The sequence below is a fragment of the Athalia rosae genome, chromosome 2 (genome assembly GCF_917208135.1).
Source record: "Athalia rosae chromosome 2, iyAthRosa1.1, whole genome shotgun sequence".
NCBI classification, from domain to species: Eukaryota; Metazoa; Arthropoda; class Insecta; order Hymenoptera; family Athaliidae; genus Athalia; species Athalia rosae.
In genome coordinates, this window is record NC_064027.1 from 334,015 (window position 1) to 351,033 (window position 17,019).

Genomic DNA, 17,019 nt, shown 5'->3' on the forward strand with positions numbered 1-17,019 from the left:
TCGTAACACATAATTCTCGAATGTGAATCCTTATTTTAGGGGGAAATAATATTATTATCCACTAGATTATAATTACATACCAAATACACCTATACCATTTTTCATCTAATGTAATTTTATATAAAACAAACAATAAAGATACGTGAAAAAAAAACGAACCAAACAAGGAAAACATATCACACAGGTCGCGGTTCTACAAAGTGTTCGGCACAGTATCTCATTGTCGAATAGGTACGTATACCATCCGGCTTTAGAAAAATGAAATGGCATTGACGCGAATAGGCCAATTCTTCAGCCAATCATCTGGTATCGAACCCCCTTTTGGCGGTTTGACACCACTCGAATTAGACCCCAGAGTTCTAGTTTGGCGCCGTTGAAAAAGAAACGCCATTTTTGTTGGTTGCGCACCGCGCGGAGGCAAGAAACACTAAACAGCAGTCCACTTTGTAAGAAAGTCTCGATCTTGTCAGACAGGTTGGGTAGTTCGTAGTTACCGAGTTAAAGAGTCAGAGTGTTTATTTTGAAAAACAATCGTTCGCGCAGTAGTAGAAAGCAGGCGCTCAAAAAGTGCCAGATATACAAAGTGCAGTTGAAGTTGAATAATAAAAGGACTGATCGAATTTCACATCAAATATATGCGTACCGAATAGTCCACAGTCTGCTGCCACTACGCTGCAGGTAGTAAGAACTTGAAACTAGAATAATTTACAGTTAACAACAAACTAAAAAAACGTCGCATCGATGCAACGATAAAACACTGCAAGGTTCTTACTTTGGAGCATGTGACTGGCTCCGATGTTTTCTTTTCTTGGCACTATTCAACGCTTATCTATCATGTCTCGTTAGTTGCTCGTTGCTCTGTTTCCAAGCATAACGACAGCTGATACGAGTTTTGTGTTCATAACTATTTTACTGACTGTATTTGTTGCGAAATTAGAAATTTAAAAATCGATCTTCGAACGATTGCGAATTAAAATAGCGTATACCGACCTAGTCTCGATCGAGCACAAGAAATACGGAAGAGCGTCGTCATCTTCATCAACATCGTAAATACGTGTTAGCTATACGTTCGGTGAGTAGATGACCTCAACAAATAATACACCCGTAACTCGTTAGCGAGCTGAGACTCGGTAATTATTTTGTCAAACCACTCTCATCTCATCGATTAAAATATGCAATTCAACTGCAACGTGATAGCGTTTCATTTTCTTTGGTTTTGTGTTTTTGTATCTGTCTTTTTTCTTTTCTTTTTTTTTTTTTTTTGCGTTGCCATGCGATTCCGCGAATCACATGTATAATTACTGACGAAGAGATGCGACGAGATTTGTAGTAGGTACATATCGTTCACGTTTGTCATCACGTTATATCGTTATTTCCCATAACGATTAAACATCTGGGTGCTCATACAAATGCTCACATATATTTTAAAACGTGCTTCGGACTACGGTCGAATGGAATTTTTTTTTACCCACGATTCTATCCATACCGTAGGTATAGGTGGTGGTGAACGAGTCTCCGCGTCCGCCGTGTGTATGCACATGCGGTATAGGATACAGAGACGATGCACGCCCCGTTAACACTCGGTTGAATTTCCCTGATAAACCTATACACGTATATGCACCACATGCACGTGTTTCATGCGTGTCTCATCCAACCCGACGTACGTATACGACTGATAAATTAATCGAGGTCGTAGACTTTCTTTTACCACAGAGTTCTCGGGTTCTCAATATGCGACGACAACCCCTCGGGAGCCGTCTAAAAATTCTGAACGATATCCTTGATTTGGTTCTCAATTTTTCATTCGCATTGCGGGAAACACACACTCGCTCGCAAACCCGAATGATCGAAACAATCATCCCGATCGAACGGCTTTGCGCAAAGGTGATTATCGATCGTCTAAAATTATTCACACGCGTCTTTCTCGTTTTCTGTCTCGAATGACTCCAAAGAACTCATCGAGTCTGTTATCACGTGCGATTTTAAAAATATTTTCGCAAATCTAAATAATTTTATACCTGCATTTCGGTAACGGGAGAGAAACGAGGGATCTACCAAACAAATTGCTTCAACGTCGCGAGTCTACGGAGTAATTGAGCCAAACAATATGTCGAATCATTTATGCACAGCACGTGCAGCGCCCAGCGTGATCGGTTTTAATTTGTTTATCCCTAGTAGTTTCCCAATAATATTTTCGGAATTTAGAGTCCAACCGCGGTAAATCATCGTTACAATATTATCGATCGTGTGTATTTTCAGGACGTCGAAGAGTTATTACAACGAACATGCAGTTTGCGGCAACCGTTGCAACTCTGGTACGATCGTCATCGTTATTGCGGTTGTCGTTATCTATGGCGCATCTAGCGAGATGTAATATTCAGAAAATTTCGTTCGTCGTCACGCGGTGTCCGATTAACGCAAGTCTCGGAGCGGGTAGCACGAATCGGTCATCGAGTCGTTAGATTGGGTATACAGCGGCTGTCGCACGAAACCGTACATCTTTACTGCAATGTTTTTCATCAATTAAACCTTTGGAATCAAGTACATGGTCAAGTACATTTTTATAATTTCTACGGGCTAATCGCGGGATCCGAGATAATAAGCAACAATAATAACGTTACTCCGGAACACCAGTAGTCGAGATTGGCGGCTATTATTTATGAGTACGATTAGTTCGCACTCGGATCATTGATTACGTATCGTTATTATCATTATTATCATCATCATCCTCATAATTGTTTTTGTTTTCGTTGTTGTTGTCGGTGGTATCGATACCGCAAATATATCTACAAGACTGAAGTTTCGACCCTGCGGCAATAGCAGCTAATTGTGAGAAACACGCGCGAAACTAATTATATATTTCGCCGAAATGACAAGATCACTCATTCGCAAGAACCTCAAAGTTTCCATACCCCGTTATCGGTCGCTCTTCGATGTATTTTACTGGATAGTCGAAAATGTTTTCAGTACGTTCTTCTGTTTTTCCGTTACTTATGTCTCCAATTTGACTTGAAAAAATAAAAGATGCAAGTCCGTGGAAGAATCTTGAATCTATGTAAGTTAATTTATATATCTCAGCAGCATGCGTAAACAAATTTTCTAGTCCTTGACCTTTGTTAGAACTATTCTGAGAATAAAAATAAACTTTTTAGTTCATTAGATGTGTGTAATTCCGCCGCGATGGACGTGACGGTAAAACAGGTTGTCGACGAATTTGCATACTACAAAGATTGATAATTCGTATGGCTTAGATGATGGATTCATACGCTATAATGATCTTGATGCTAATCGGGTGACCGTATCATCGTTGGGCAAATTGTGCGATGCCGTGTGTAGAGATAACGTGCGTGATTCAGTCGTTATTTTCGAGGTCCCTTATCTGTAACTACAGTCGCTCATTGACATTTGATTTTTACGTAGAAACTGGACTTTGGGTGCAACGAATTTATACGGTTTTGAAAGGAACCATTTACTGGGAAAAGATTTTCCCCAATGCGAGAATATTGTTCTCGGTAAATAGGTCCTTCAAGACCATGAATCCGATAGTTGGTATTTTTGGTTGACCCTAATGGTATCGAGGTACCTATTATGGTACCGGAAATGAAGTTCGAGGAGGTTCCGTTTACATATCTTATTATAACAGATAATATTGCGTACAATGTCGACTCAATTATGAACGGAGCATTGATAAATCGACGAAACCTATCAACATATCTGATTAATTGAAATCATTATGCAAAATTCCTCGTACGGAAGTTCGGAAGTTAATATAACTCTTATAATGCATACCTACCACTTTGGCGATTCGTACGAGAAATATGAAGATAGATACATTCTCTTACATACTCGCGTTGAATTTAAATTTTAAATAAAACTAACTGTACAACACACTACACAGAAAAGGAAGGTGTAATATATCTCCTTAGTTTCGACGAGAGCGGTGAATTTATGCAAAACTAAGAAAAAACTTAATTTTCGGCAAAAATATCGGGGACGTCTACTCGACGACAAAAAGTGGACTCTTGAGCTAGTTCTCATAAAAAAGCGACCAAATTACGAATTACCGCACACGAGAAGATTAACGATAACTGCATTTGTATAACTATAACGAGGTAAATAAACAAATTTAGAATCAAGAGGAACAGGGAGCGAAAATTGATGAATATCTGATGTATGGAGCAAGAACAATGAGAACAAAATTTGATTCACCTCCGTAAGTAGGTATACGCTTTTCAGACCTTGCAGGGTTACACTCGCGGCGGGGTTTCATTCGGGTTTCCCCGATAAGATAAAACCAATTAACGCGTCTAGCGATACGATAATCGTAGCATCTTTTCGTAGCAATTTCAATTGCATTCGTACTTTGGAATTATAACGTACACGTACATAAACAAAGTGACGAAACAATCAAAAAATATTTGGTAAAAGAAGAAGATGAATGGTTGAAGATAATTTAGAAAAAATAGTCGAGAAATTTCCACTTTGTTTTTTATAAATCTACTCATAATATTATTCGAAATTGCGGTCAGAAGTTTGATGTCAGGAAGCGGTACGAATATTCATTACATCGGCAATATAGCATCTCGTATGTGATCGTAAAAACTTTAATCGGAAGTTATATTTGCGGTACAATATGTTATAAGCGCAACGTCTTTTTACCGAAAATTTTCCTGATATTTTACAACCGTGAATCTTATTACCTGTATACACACTCCGTACGTAAGGTACGTACAATCCTTCGATGCAACGTCTTGACGTATCATCACGTCAGTCACGATTGTAGACAGCGAAGTCGCTATGATCACGGTGACAAGATTCTTTTTCTTTGAATTATTCCGTCCATTTTTTTGTTTCGCGGTTTTTTTGGAACATTTTAATTTTTCTTGCCGACATTTACGCGATCAAGGCTGAACGATCAGTTCGGCGGGCCGTCGATGATTTTCGTGGCTTTATACAAGTCTTCCGGGTGTAATGATCGATTTTGAATACGACGCGTTGTAAATAGTTTCTAGAATGTCAGTATCGATAACAGGTACACCTGTATACCGATGTATTTACCGAAATAATACATACGCGGATATGTACAGGCCTAGGCGTCAAGATTCGGACGATATGAACAACGTTTCGAATTTTTATCGTACTCGCCTACAGCGTATAGCAAAATAATATCAGCATCGATAGGTGTAGGTACTCGATCGATAGGAACTCCTTCGATGTACTACATTATACCTATGCTGCAGCGTTTGGTTATCTGCAATTTTTAAACGATATTTCGTGTGAATAACAATCGATTCCACTGTATTCATTTTTTCCTCTGTATGAATTGTAAATTCTGTGCAAAATTCCAGTTTCTTCAAAACCGATCGTCACGTCGATTGACGTAATTCTGGAAAGTTTGTTCGACGATCAAATTGATTTTTTCCCCGTCGGAAGAAACGGTACGTTTTATTTTTATTTTTTACAATGTAATTGTAAAAAATTATGATAATTTCCGTACGTGTGTGAATTAGCTTACATACGGTCATATAGAAATTGAGTTTGAATTCCCTGAACGAAGAGGAACCAGTTATCGCTCGCGATGGTCAACATTCCAGCTGCTGCCAACCGACAGATGATATTATTCCGGACTTTGCACTTCGTCGTGGACGAATGACCTTTACTCTGATAAGAACACAAAGATGCGCGCGTTTAAACATGTGACGTATAGCTGAACACTCATCATTTTCATCGATTTATACAGCTGTAATCTATCCATTGATACACCGTTGGTAGCAAAGTCAGTTTATTCGTGCTGATTTCATTCTGCTTCATTAATACAATATTTTGTTCCTTGGGTAATCTTCGTATCGAACTCCCGGGTCAGGTGAAGCGATTAATTTACATCGATTGAATTCTTTGTAACGCGCACTAGGTAAGGAAAAAAACTTGAAAATTATAACTTGCATAAAAATAATGTGATCTTCTTCTAGCCAAGTTGATGGCCAATCAAACCTCGAAGCGTAAGGTTATAACACCTGCCTGGGACAGCGATATGCGCGAATGAGCGAGCTGCGCGCCTTCTTTTTCTCATTCATTGTCAGACTCGATGAAGAAATCCAAAACTAATCAGAATGATAAAATGATAAATCGACCAGAAATCACAGAATCCCGAGTGACGGGTACACGAATCGATTGCACAACTTGCTCATGTTTGACTCCAAAATCGAGAATAACTTTACAGTATGGTCTTCAGACCTTTGTGATTTCTGGGGGCAAATAGATATCTCAACTTTTCTACTCCGACGACCGAACAATTGGCGATAACTCTTGGCGTTTCAATAAATACATATGAGTCAATTTAGTTCGCGGATATGAGAAAATCCTCAAAACATAAAATTGTCATGTAGATATACGTATGACTGATGACGAATGAAGCCATGCGTGTCTGATGCTGGTAATTTTGAAAAGTCCGTAAAAATCCGACATAGGTTAAACCTGCTTGTAAAAAGAATGGAAAAGCCGAGCGAACGAAAAAATGATGCAATCCGTACGCGCAAGAATAAAGTCCTACATTGGATGCAAGTATACGGTACATACTACATAGGTATACATAGGTAATTAGCTTGCAAATTTCATCATATTACATCAAGTATATAGGATGTACCTGTAATATGGCGAATGCATGGTACAAACGCGCGCAAGTAAAATCTCTTGAATTGAGAAACCGCATTTTAACCGGCAATTATGTCAGAGACTCGCTGCCTCTATACTCAGAGCGTACGAAATGATGAATTGTGTAAGAAAATTTCGTCCCATATGACGATGCGCTGATCGCGATAATGATCGACGTGTTATTTGGGGTTGTAAAAGTTTTTTCAGCATATCCTTGATTTTTTTTAATTTTCTTCAACTTTTTATCGAACTTCACGAATGCGTAGCATGTCATTTTGTATACCGTAGTATCTTACATAACGCAAAATATATGACTATGATGTAGTAGAAATTATATAGGTGTCCAACACTTTCTGTACACACCATTTTTCAGTCATATTGCATTGCAGTAACAACGAGTGGCGAACGTTGACACTAAACTATTCGTGTATGTAATTATTGCACCGCGCTTATATTTGCAGGAACTAACGAGTATTATGATATTCATACGCGCGTGGGATACATTTGCGTGGCTTACAATTTCATCTTTGAATGTATGCTCGATTGACAATTTTCCCTGATGCGAAATTTGTTTCATTCCGTGCTCATTTTCGAAGACTACGTGGCTAGACGGGATCGAATAAAGGAGGAGGAAATATACGATAGCCACGTATCGAAGAATACGTGAAGACTCGTATAGTTGGATACTATTGTACATGAAAAACCATCGGAGTCAAAGACTACAATTCTTCAATATACAAAAACATCTGTATGTATAGTGCATTTATAATCAGAATAGATGTTAGCGCGTGCGTATCAAGTAGAACGAGATATTTATTCACTATTATAAAAATTCTGGCATTTAGCTCCTCGGACTCGGATTTTTGAGCAGTGCAGTTGTGCTGCGTTGCAGCCGCGCGATCATTGCATAAGAGAAATGATTATTACGTAGGTTCAGCGGTTACTTCTTCCGTTTGTGTTTTCTCTTTTCTATCGTTTTTATCGATATAAATCTTTATTTTTCTTATTTGTGTGTCGTACAAACCTATTATAGCCTGGTCAACAAGTACTTTTTGGGTCAGCTTTTTTCAGCAGTCTCGTAAAAATATAAACGAGGTGTCGTTCGATTCGGAACAGCGAGTAAATGATTTTTATCAATCAAGTTCCGCTTGCGAAAATCCCAAAAGTTATCAGCAATTTAGTGAAAAAACGGGATTAGGCTAGATACAAACATCTAAGAAACCAATTGAGCTTTTGGCAATTTGCAATTCTGTGCCATGAAATTTTCTATCGTGATTTTTCAATTAATTATCCATTAATTAATTAACAATTTCTTGCTGTTTGGACATGAACATTGCAAGTGCGACAATTGTTGAGCAAAAAATCTGAGATCTCTTCCCTTCTTCGGAGCTGTTCTTGAAAGGCTTTGGCATAGATCCCCGTTGGAAAAATTTTGAAGTATGAATTTTTAGCTTTTCCATTAACAATTTACGTTAGTTAAAAACTTGAAACCTCCAACTTGACCATAAAATTGTTTTTTTTTTTTTTATGCTAATATTTTGATCGATCCCGTGTTTTTACTATCGTAAGCTACATGAAAATAATCCTCCTGTTATGAAAAGTTGATGACCAATCGAAACTCGAAGCGCGAGATGAAGGGAGATGAGCCTCGGGTTTCTGAATTCGTGCAGCTAAATGAGCGTGTACAGATTGGTGCCGTTGGATTTTGCTTGTGGGCCGATTGAACTTTGCGAAATAAGTGAATTGCGCCACTGAACGGTGATCACATTTTATCCGTTCGCTGATTGGCGGAGGGGTCAATATTCAATTTTTACAGTATGTCATCGTAATGCTACAATTTATGGTTTTCGAATTAAATCGAAAATTGCCAAGCTTATAGTCTTAGATGTTTCTCAAAAAGTGGGGCGGGAATTCGACAGTTTTTTTCAAGTTTTTCTATGGTATTCTTTAATATTTTGATCTCAAAAATCCGAATTCACAAGCTAAATTGATCTTTCTTAGATAAAATTGATCGAGATATCGCCAATTTATCGATCCAACAAGTGAAAAATCAAGGGTATCTCGATGGGAGGAATTCGTAGTCCGAATTACTCGACGGATTCGTGTTTCTGAGGTCGAAATACGTTGGGAAAGTGCCCTACAATCAATTTCGAAAATACTTCATTTTTGGCCCAAAAATCGAAAAATTTCAAAGGGGTACCCCTTGGATTTTTTTTCGATTTTGGGGTAAAAAATCAACATTTTTTTCTAATCGGGGTTTCTATAATATCTTGATGTAATTTGATCTCGGGAATCCGGATTCATAAGCTAAATTGATCTATCGACCGATCGACTCGTATTCCTGGGGTCGAAATACGTTAGAAAAGTGTCCTACAATCGATTTTAAAAATACTTTATTTTGAGGTAACAAATCGACTGTTTTTTTTAGAAGGAAGGGAGGGGGGAGTTATGGTGTTCTCCTGTATTTTCCATAAAAAAAATTTCAATCATCTTATCAACAACGCATTTGTTTATAACAATTTTTCAAACAATAATTATTGTTGAAAATTATAGCGATATTACGATGTCGTTCAGTATTTGCTTTACGTATTGTGTATATAAAAATTCATACACAACAGGATTGTCAAAAATGAATTCAGGAAAACTAACCTTTTTTACTGTAGGCCAGCCACTTATTTCGACTCGTATCGAACACTACGCATCACTAATCGAAAAAGCAAGAAAAGAACGCTGTTGCAGGTGTAATTCCGGACGCATTTATCTGAAGATATCCTAGATTTTGGCACAAATGAGGGTGGAATTTGAAATCTGCTGCCTTGGGTAATTGGCGGTATTTTGCCATATTTAACTGAGGAACCACGATGCTTCGCGCGCTAAGCTCTCTGACGGTCACTGTGTAACCTACAAGCCATCATGGGTTCTCAGCGAAATACGGCAAAATATCACCCATTACCCAAGGCAGCAGATTTCAAATTCCTCCCTCATTTGTGCCTAAATCTTGGATATTTTCAGATAAATGTGTCCGGAATTACACCTGCTACAGCGTTCTTCTCTTGCTTTTTCGATTAGTAATGCGTGGTGTTCAATACGAGTCGGAATAAGTGGCAGACCCACAGCTCACGACGTAAAAAAGATGAGTTTTTCTCGATTTACGTAAATTTTTCGCGCCAAATTGTACGTGTAATGATCGAATGCTCTACGAATAATCGGTTGGATGTCACTGTTTCGGATTTTTTTTAATTTACTCGCATGGTAAAGATCGATCATGGCATCTCCCTCATACTTGAACTCGGAACATGATCTCCAAGAAAAGTCGACGAAAAATGGCCGAAGGCAAAATCTACTCAAGGTACAATACCAGCTCAATAGTTCAACAAATTACCTAATACTAAACTGCACTACGGCGGAGGCTTTCTTAACCTAACAACCCGTGGTGGTGCTAAAAGAATACGGCCATGCTCGATCCGATACCTTACATGCGGGAGTTAATTCGTGGCTTTACAAAGCCGAAAGTAAGCCTTACCTTGCAATAGCAGATAGAGAAGCACACAGTTTAGGATGCAAAGGCGATAGGGGGTTTTATAAAAAAAGGAAGAAAGATTACACTGCGAAACAAAAAGAAGCCAAATTAAAGGAATACTGGGGGGGGAAAAGCAAGAAAAGAAACGGAACGATCGTAAGCAGAACCCTCGAGACTAATGCGGTCGGACGTAGAAGTGAAGGATTCTTCGATCCGTCTTCCGGAATATCGATACTCGCGGTGTGACACGAGATCACTGATTGGCTAGTTGCGCCGCTCCAGCGACACCTGAGCTGCTCGCGCAGGGTGGACTCTATTGGGCTACTGCATCAGACCGCATGGACCCCTCCATACGCCTCGTACTTCCTCCGATCTTCGTAGGATGGCACTCAAGGAGTCACCGGAGATTACATAAGTCTATACCGGAGATGTGCAAACGATCAACCGATCGCTGATTGATCTCGCGCCATATGCTGCAAAACCGAATGTGACGAAAGTGTGAGAGACCTGACGATGAAAGAGAGAGCATAGAGAGAGCATGGGGAATATACAAAATCATTTGTATAAGCTCTATGAGAAAAAGTGACCGAGCAATCCAGGCGACAGAGATGCGCGGAATATGATTTCTATATAACTTCCGCTTTTGCCGCATACACGGCCCTATACGCCGTCATCACGGCATCCACAGGGTGGCGGCGATACGATATGGGGACAGCGGGATACACAAATTCATAATAATAGAATCCTAGCTACCCAAGTATGTCACTCGGACCATACTTTTTGCGGGGTTGCATCACCCTTTGAACGTGAAAGCGGATTTCACGTATCTCAATCAATTTTTAGGACGTTTCAGATAGAGAGAGAATAAAAGTTAACATCGATACGTCGTGCAACATTGAGTAAATTTTCAATCCGCTTATAAGTTGCATTAGCGAAATCTTTCAAAGCCCCTAGGAAGCGGATATGAAAATCATAGTCCGCGGTAAACACCTGTTCTACAACTGAATATTATCAATCCACGGGATGTGAGCGTGCATACATGTGTATCGACGTAACTCCATTTCCACAATTCTATACGATGAAACTGACGTGACTAATTTATTTTTCTCAAGTTTCATGGGATTCGATTACTTACTCGTACCGTGTAGTGAATATAATTTGAATTATTCCGAACACGTCCTAATTATTATACGCATGACGAGCCGTACTTTTTCGCCGAGACTGCAATATATAGGAAAGTATCGTAAGTTCCCCGAGAAAATTGTCATTCGTGACGATGGTCGAAGTGTACGTTATGCACGCGCAGCTATACTCGCAGGTAGTCATTCGTACAGGTATGTTAACGATAACCGACCACTCTACGAGTCGACATATAAGTTATTATACGTACGATATTTATATAACAGAAATTGAGGCAGAATAAAATACAGTTACGTCAGTGGGTAATTCTCAATTGTCACCCGAAGCTCAAGATTTGTGCCACTACCTGCAGTTGCTCGGTATTATGAATCATTATTTCACAGGGCATATCGTTCTAAACTACACTTTGATCATTCTCGATTTCAGATATTGATACAGATGTACATCTGCTACATTAACATCAGACAAAACTCGCAGTCTTCTATTTTTTCCAATAATATTTAGCTTTACGTTCGAGAGTTTGGTAATTGAAAGAAGAAAAGAATCGGAAAAATAATCAGAAAAACATTTTCCGAAACTGAAATGAAAAAACAACATTCAGGTGTTGCAAAACTTATTCGAAATTAGAAATTGATTGAAGAGATAATCGATCAATCGATAAAAATGCTAAGGACGGTTAATTTGATTCCTGGATTACTCATATCATATCACTGTGATTCAACAAAAAAAAAAAAAGGACCAACTTGTTTTTTGTTCTCTCACAAATCCGATCGCAACGTGATCGGACGCACGCACTTTCACATAGTGGTAATTGCAAATCTTGACGTATTTGTTTAATTGTGAGCATTATTGACGTCAGTGGCCGGTTGGTCAGGTGGTTTTAGTCCATGCGAATGATATACGTATATCGATACAGTTGCGACTACGTAATATCCATTGTCCAGTCAGATGTGAAAGCCATATACGTACGTAATAAAGGTACGAGTGCGAAATAATCGTCAATTCGAAACTGTGAACAAAATTGTGTCCCTATCACCACGGAGTCGGCGGATCTCGGTCACCTGCAACACAAGTAATATACGGGTGTGGTACTTATTTATATGTAATCTGGTCTTCCAACTCTAGAGTCTGTAATTACATCGAGACGTCGAACGAATTTCTGTTCATATTCGTAGATGGAAATTCTACAGTCGCCCATGAAAATAAATAGACGATTCGTTTGCCAACCGGATCGTGCCTGAAAACGGAGATAATATAAGTACTTTTTGAAAAAAAACTTTCTCATAATCCGCAACTATAAATTATCTGTGTCCCAAAGAAGATATTGAGATGGGAAATTTCATTCGCTTCATTTGTGTTTCCGTTCCGAGTATAATCGTTGACATCGTTGTCGGAGTGATCATAATTATGCGTATAGTATACAGATGTACCGTTGAAATACGTTGTCCCTGGTCAGTGTTGCGGTGGGTTTCCGATAATTAGCGTATATGAAAATATTGAATAGTTGAAGCATTTCTAAAAGGAGCTGCGATTTGTTTGAAATCTTTTTTTCGTTTACTCGACACATACACACACGTACATTGATTTGTTATTGCAACTATAATCCCAAAAAGTAAAAAAGGGACGATTGAAGCGGTGTTGAAATTTGATGTGTTCATCTTTTCAACACCTGTGATAACACATACATATGCATTAATAGTTTCACCGCGAATAAATCATTATCATACACTATTATTAAAATGACGATGTAACTTCAATGTGTTGAATGACAAAATTAGTCAATTGCCTCACGATGATTTCTATGCGGTAAACTAAAAAATGAATTCAATCATTCATTTGCATCTAGTTTAAAATGTGAAATCTGATTCATATGATGATTTCTGTAAACTAAATGAGTTCGCTTCGAGAAACAATTAGGAAAAAAAATCGAATGACGATGGTCGCGTATATAGGGTGTTATGTTGCACCTCAACTGAAACGACACGGGGACCGAGCAGAACCCCCTTTTACTCCACATAACCACCGGCAAAGTGCAGGTGAAACGTTATTTCATTTTCCGATTTGCCAGCCTAGCAACTAGTTTCCAAACCTTTGACGTGAGCAGAATTAGGTTCCACCCGATTTTTCAACGATAGAAACCCCTTGAGGGTCTCTTTACTTATTGGGTGACAATTGGAAATCGGACCAAATGGTAGGAAAGCTGTAAGAAAGTAGCGAGCATGAATATACGGCAACGCAAGTTTAGCGATTCTTTGAACTGGAAGACGCACGGTCCCCGTAGTGTGCCTTAAAATCGATCTGGGTCAAGAGAACGTATACATCGAATAGGTTACCTCACAAATATAGCGTCAATCATTTTATTAAATTGTGACATTACATAGTTTGGCTTTCGTAACTGATTTCGCATCACATACATGTTTTATTTATTTTTTTTTTTTCTATTTTTTGACTTAATTTCTTCAAACTTTTACCGGTTCCTTCTTTTCGCAATTCATGTGAAGGTATACCAAATCGCAGACGCGACGGTCGCGCATTCTATACGGTTACATTGCAGTAGCGAGAATACTACAATTAACATCGTGCTTCGATGTTCACAGCTGCGATAATTAGTCAGCTGCGTTTCTAACTTTATGAAGAGACTCGGTAGAATCTCGCAACAAGTTCATAGATTCAATAGAACGGAGCGACGGCGATTATTCGTGCCACGATCCAGCGAAGTACGAGGAATATTCGCCATTTGTTCGGGGCTCTGCGCCATTTTGTTCACCATTCGCAATGCGTATTTTACGCGGTACCTCGTGGATACGAACGTACGGATCCCGCATTGGTACGAGTGGCGCATGCGCATAACCGAGTGGCCGGTTTCCAGAAATATTCTCTGTATACATGCGGGGGCTACACCTTTACCACGTTACAGTATCGAAGTCTCGTGCTATACGACGAAGGTATCGCCAACGCGACATACAGGGGCAATTCGTGAGAGCGTGACACATGTAAATGCAATCGTGAGAATAGCGAAAGAAATTATACAGAACAAACCCTCGAGCTATTCGACTGTATCGTTCAACCAACATGGCGGTAAAATTCCAATTATCAAGCTATCGAAACGAACCTGTTGACGGGGCGTATAATATATCACGAATTTCGTATTCTTCCGTAACATTAAGTTACTAATCTTCACCACATTTGGATATCTGACCCATACAACTCTCCATGTTTACGATAAGTGATTCCACATGTTTATTCGTGTACAGAAGTTTTCTTCTGATTCATTTATACAAAAATCACTACAAATCAGAAAACGCATACCACACGGAGATATGCGTATACTACGTATGTTGTAACATCTTATATTGATTACTGTATCTGAACTTTGAACATCGGTGCGATGGCTCTTCAAAATTTACCGACACTTCAGTTTGTTAGAATAATTTGTTCCTCCTTTCCCCTCGGATTTCGTACATGATGTACGCATATGTGTACAGGTGACCCGACTGCGGACAACACCAGACGATAACTCACATGAACTTTTCACGAGGAAAAAAAAACCGCCGTTGTAGTTGACTCTTGATATTTTTCTTATTGCCTCGTCCGAATGCTGAAGTGTGTTTTATTTGTCTCTGTGAATTATTACATCCACGCGTTTACCGCGTTGATTCGCCGAGTGGTTTCTTATTCGAATCGTCATTAGCTGGATGTACAGTGGAATTGATCAGACAAACCTGGGGGAAAACATGTATTTGCATGTCAATTACCAACCGCGTGATAACGTTCGCTGTTATTTTATATTCGGAATTATTTGTTGTATTACATCGCGTGACCAATGGTATGAAGTCGTATGCCCCAAAAATAAAATTTTGTAAACTGCGATTCTTTCGATAAACCGTCAGTGGTTCGTAAGATTGAAACCGAGATTCAAACGGAGAAAACTAAGCTGATTATTTCAAGTTGTACAAACGAATCTTGTGCATAGAACCATTTGATTATTCGTGAAAGTGGTGTACAGCTAAGTAGTACGTACATTGATAAGTATTCCATGTATATTACTTCATTAGAAAATTTACGAACCGACGTTATTATAATAACTGCACGCTAATTGGCTCTCGTCCAATTTTGAGATAAGATAATAGGCTGCCGCTGCTGGTGCACGTATCGCGAATCAAAGCCATACATCGCTGTAGCATGTGAGTCGCCACATTTTCAGAGATTAAATTTATTTCTCATAAAACACACGTTTGTAATTTATTCTTGTACGGTGGAATAACGTTTCGCGAGTTGGAATATGTTTTACTTGAGGTATCCGATTGCAAAGTTCAAATAGGATTCGGTTATCCCGCAACCCGTTGACCGAAGTTCCCGTACGACAGAGCTCCGTGGCTCGGACGCCTACTCACAGGCAACTCGGCACACCTCGTAAATTTTGCTCGAATCTTCGATACTTCTCGGACTTGGAAGTTTGGATTATCTTGGATTGGAATAATGAGGAAAAAGGAATTTTTTTCGATTCGTTTTACAATTTTTGTTTCCAAAATAGATCGGACCGATCTCTTGAAACGGGCCACTCAGTATATTAGGAATTATAAGATTAACGGAACGATGAACCTTTAACCCTCGCCAGCCGACAGCCAATATACATATATTCGGAGGTAATAATTTACGAAAATCGGCTAGCGGAATTAAAGAACTTTGTTATTTGAAAGTCAGCTGCTCTCTTCATTTCCGGTTAAAAAATAAAAAATATCCGCACGTCGCTCACCTTTTATCGGATGAACGAGAAAAAAAGTCACTTCCCGATGTTCTGATTTCTGATCGATGAAAGGGAAAAAGAACGATCGCCGCGAATGCAACGATTCTGAACATTTCCGTTTATTGGAGAATATATTCACGCAAATAACACACATAATTATCATCGGAGGAAACGTATAAACGATGCTGGATATAATATAATATAATCTATGTATAATATACCACATTACGATTGAATCTGCACCGCATATTATGTTATATACCTAGCCGGGAAGCGGAAACTTATAATGTCAGTGTCAACTACTTCGCACGGAACGATCTTAGAACCGGCTATAGAACATACGTCATGTGGGTACGTGGTACAAATCTGCGATCGAGTCTGCTGATCCGCTCTCCGGCGTCTCGCTAGTCCACAATATTCGACGTTCGGATAAAACGACGGCATTTTCAGCGATTTTTAATCCCTTTTTTTTTCAATTTTTTTTGTGCCTCGTCAATGAAATTATTATTTAATATTTTTGTTCCGACTCGATATCTGTTCGGCGATCGTGTATTATTTTGACAAGTTGTTTGCACGCACAGTCTCGAATAGAAATAATTAGGAATAAATATTTTTCGTGCATATTCTCATACCGTAAATCGAACATAATAATTACAAGATAACTCGGTGTTTACGGCTTTTACCGCAGTGTTAGCGGGCTCGAGTGGCGGGGTTTTGGCCTCGGGTTCGCTAAGTGGCCCATTAACGGTGCATGGTTGCAATCCTCCGTGCTATGTACAGGTGTTACTCTCTACACCGATCTGTTGTTCAAACGAATCAGGTGAACGGTTCAATTCGGAGTGTCGATTCGAGAGAGGTAAATAGCACGGCAAAACATGTTCTTCAAATTCCCTACCGAAAATCGGGACTGTTCTGTTCAACCAATGATTTCAACGCGCTATTCGCATTGTCTTCAATCCTC

At 39.1% G+C, this 17,019-nt stretch overlaps 1 protein-coding gene across 2 annotated transcripts in view; it reads left to right on the forward strand.

Moving 5' to 3' along the window:
- Nucleotides 1-470: 470 nt before the first annotated feature.
- The window catches only part of LOC105691482 (ATP-binding cassette sub-family G member 4), a 42,426-nt gene continuing 25,877 nt past the window's right edge, over nt 471-17,019 (forward strand). Inside the window, exon 1 of one of the 2 annotated variants that reach the window (XM_012409976.3) lies at nt 471-678. The gene's annotated coding sequence lies outside the window, so the exon portion shown is untranslated. Of the gene's footprint in view, nt 679-728; nt 1,073-17,019 lie in introns of those variants that run through there. The other variant, XM_012409974.3, reaches the window with a different exon arrangement.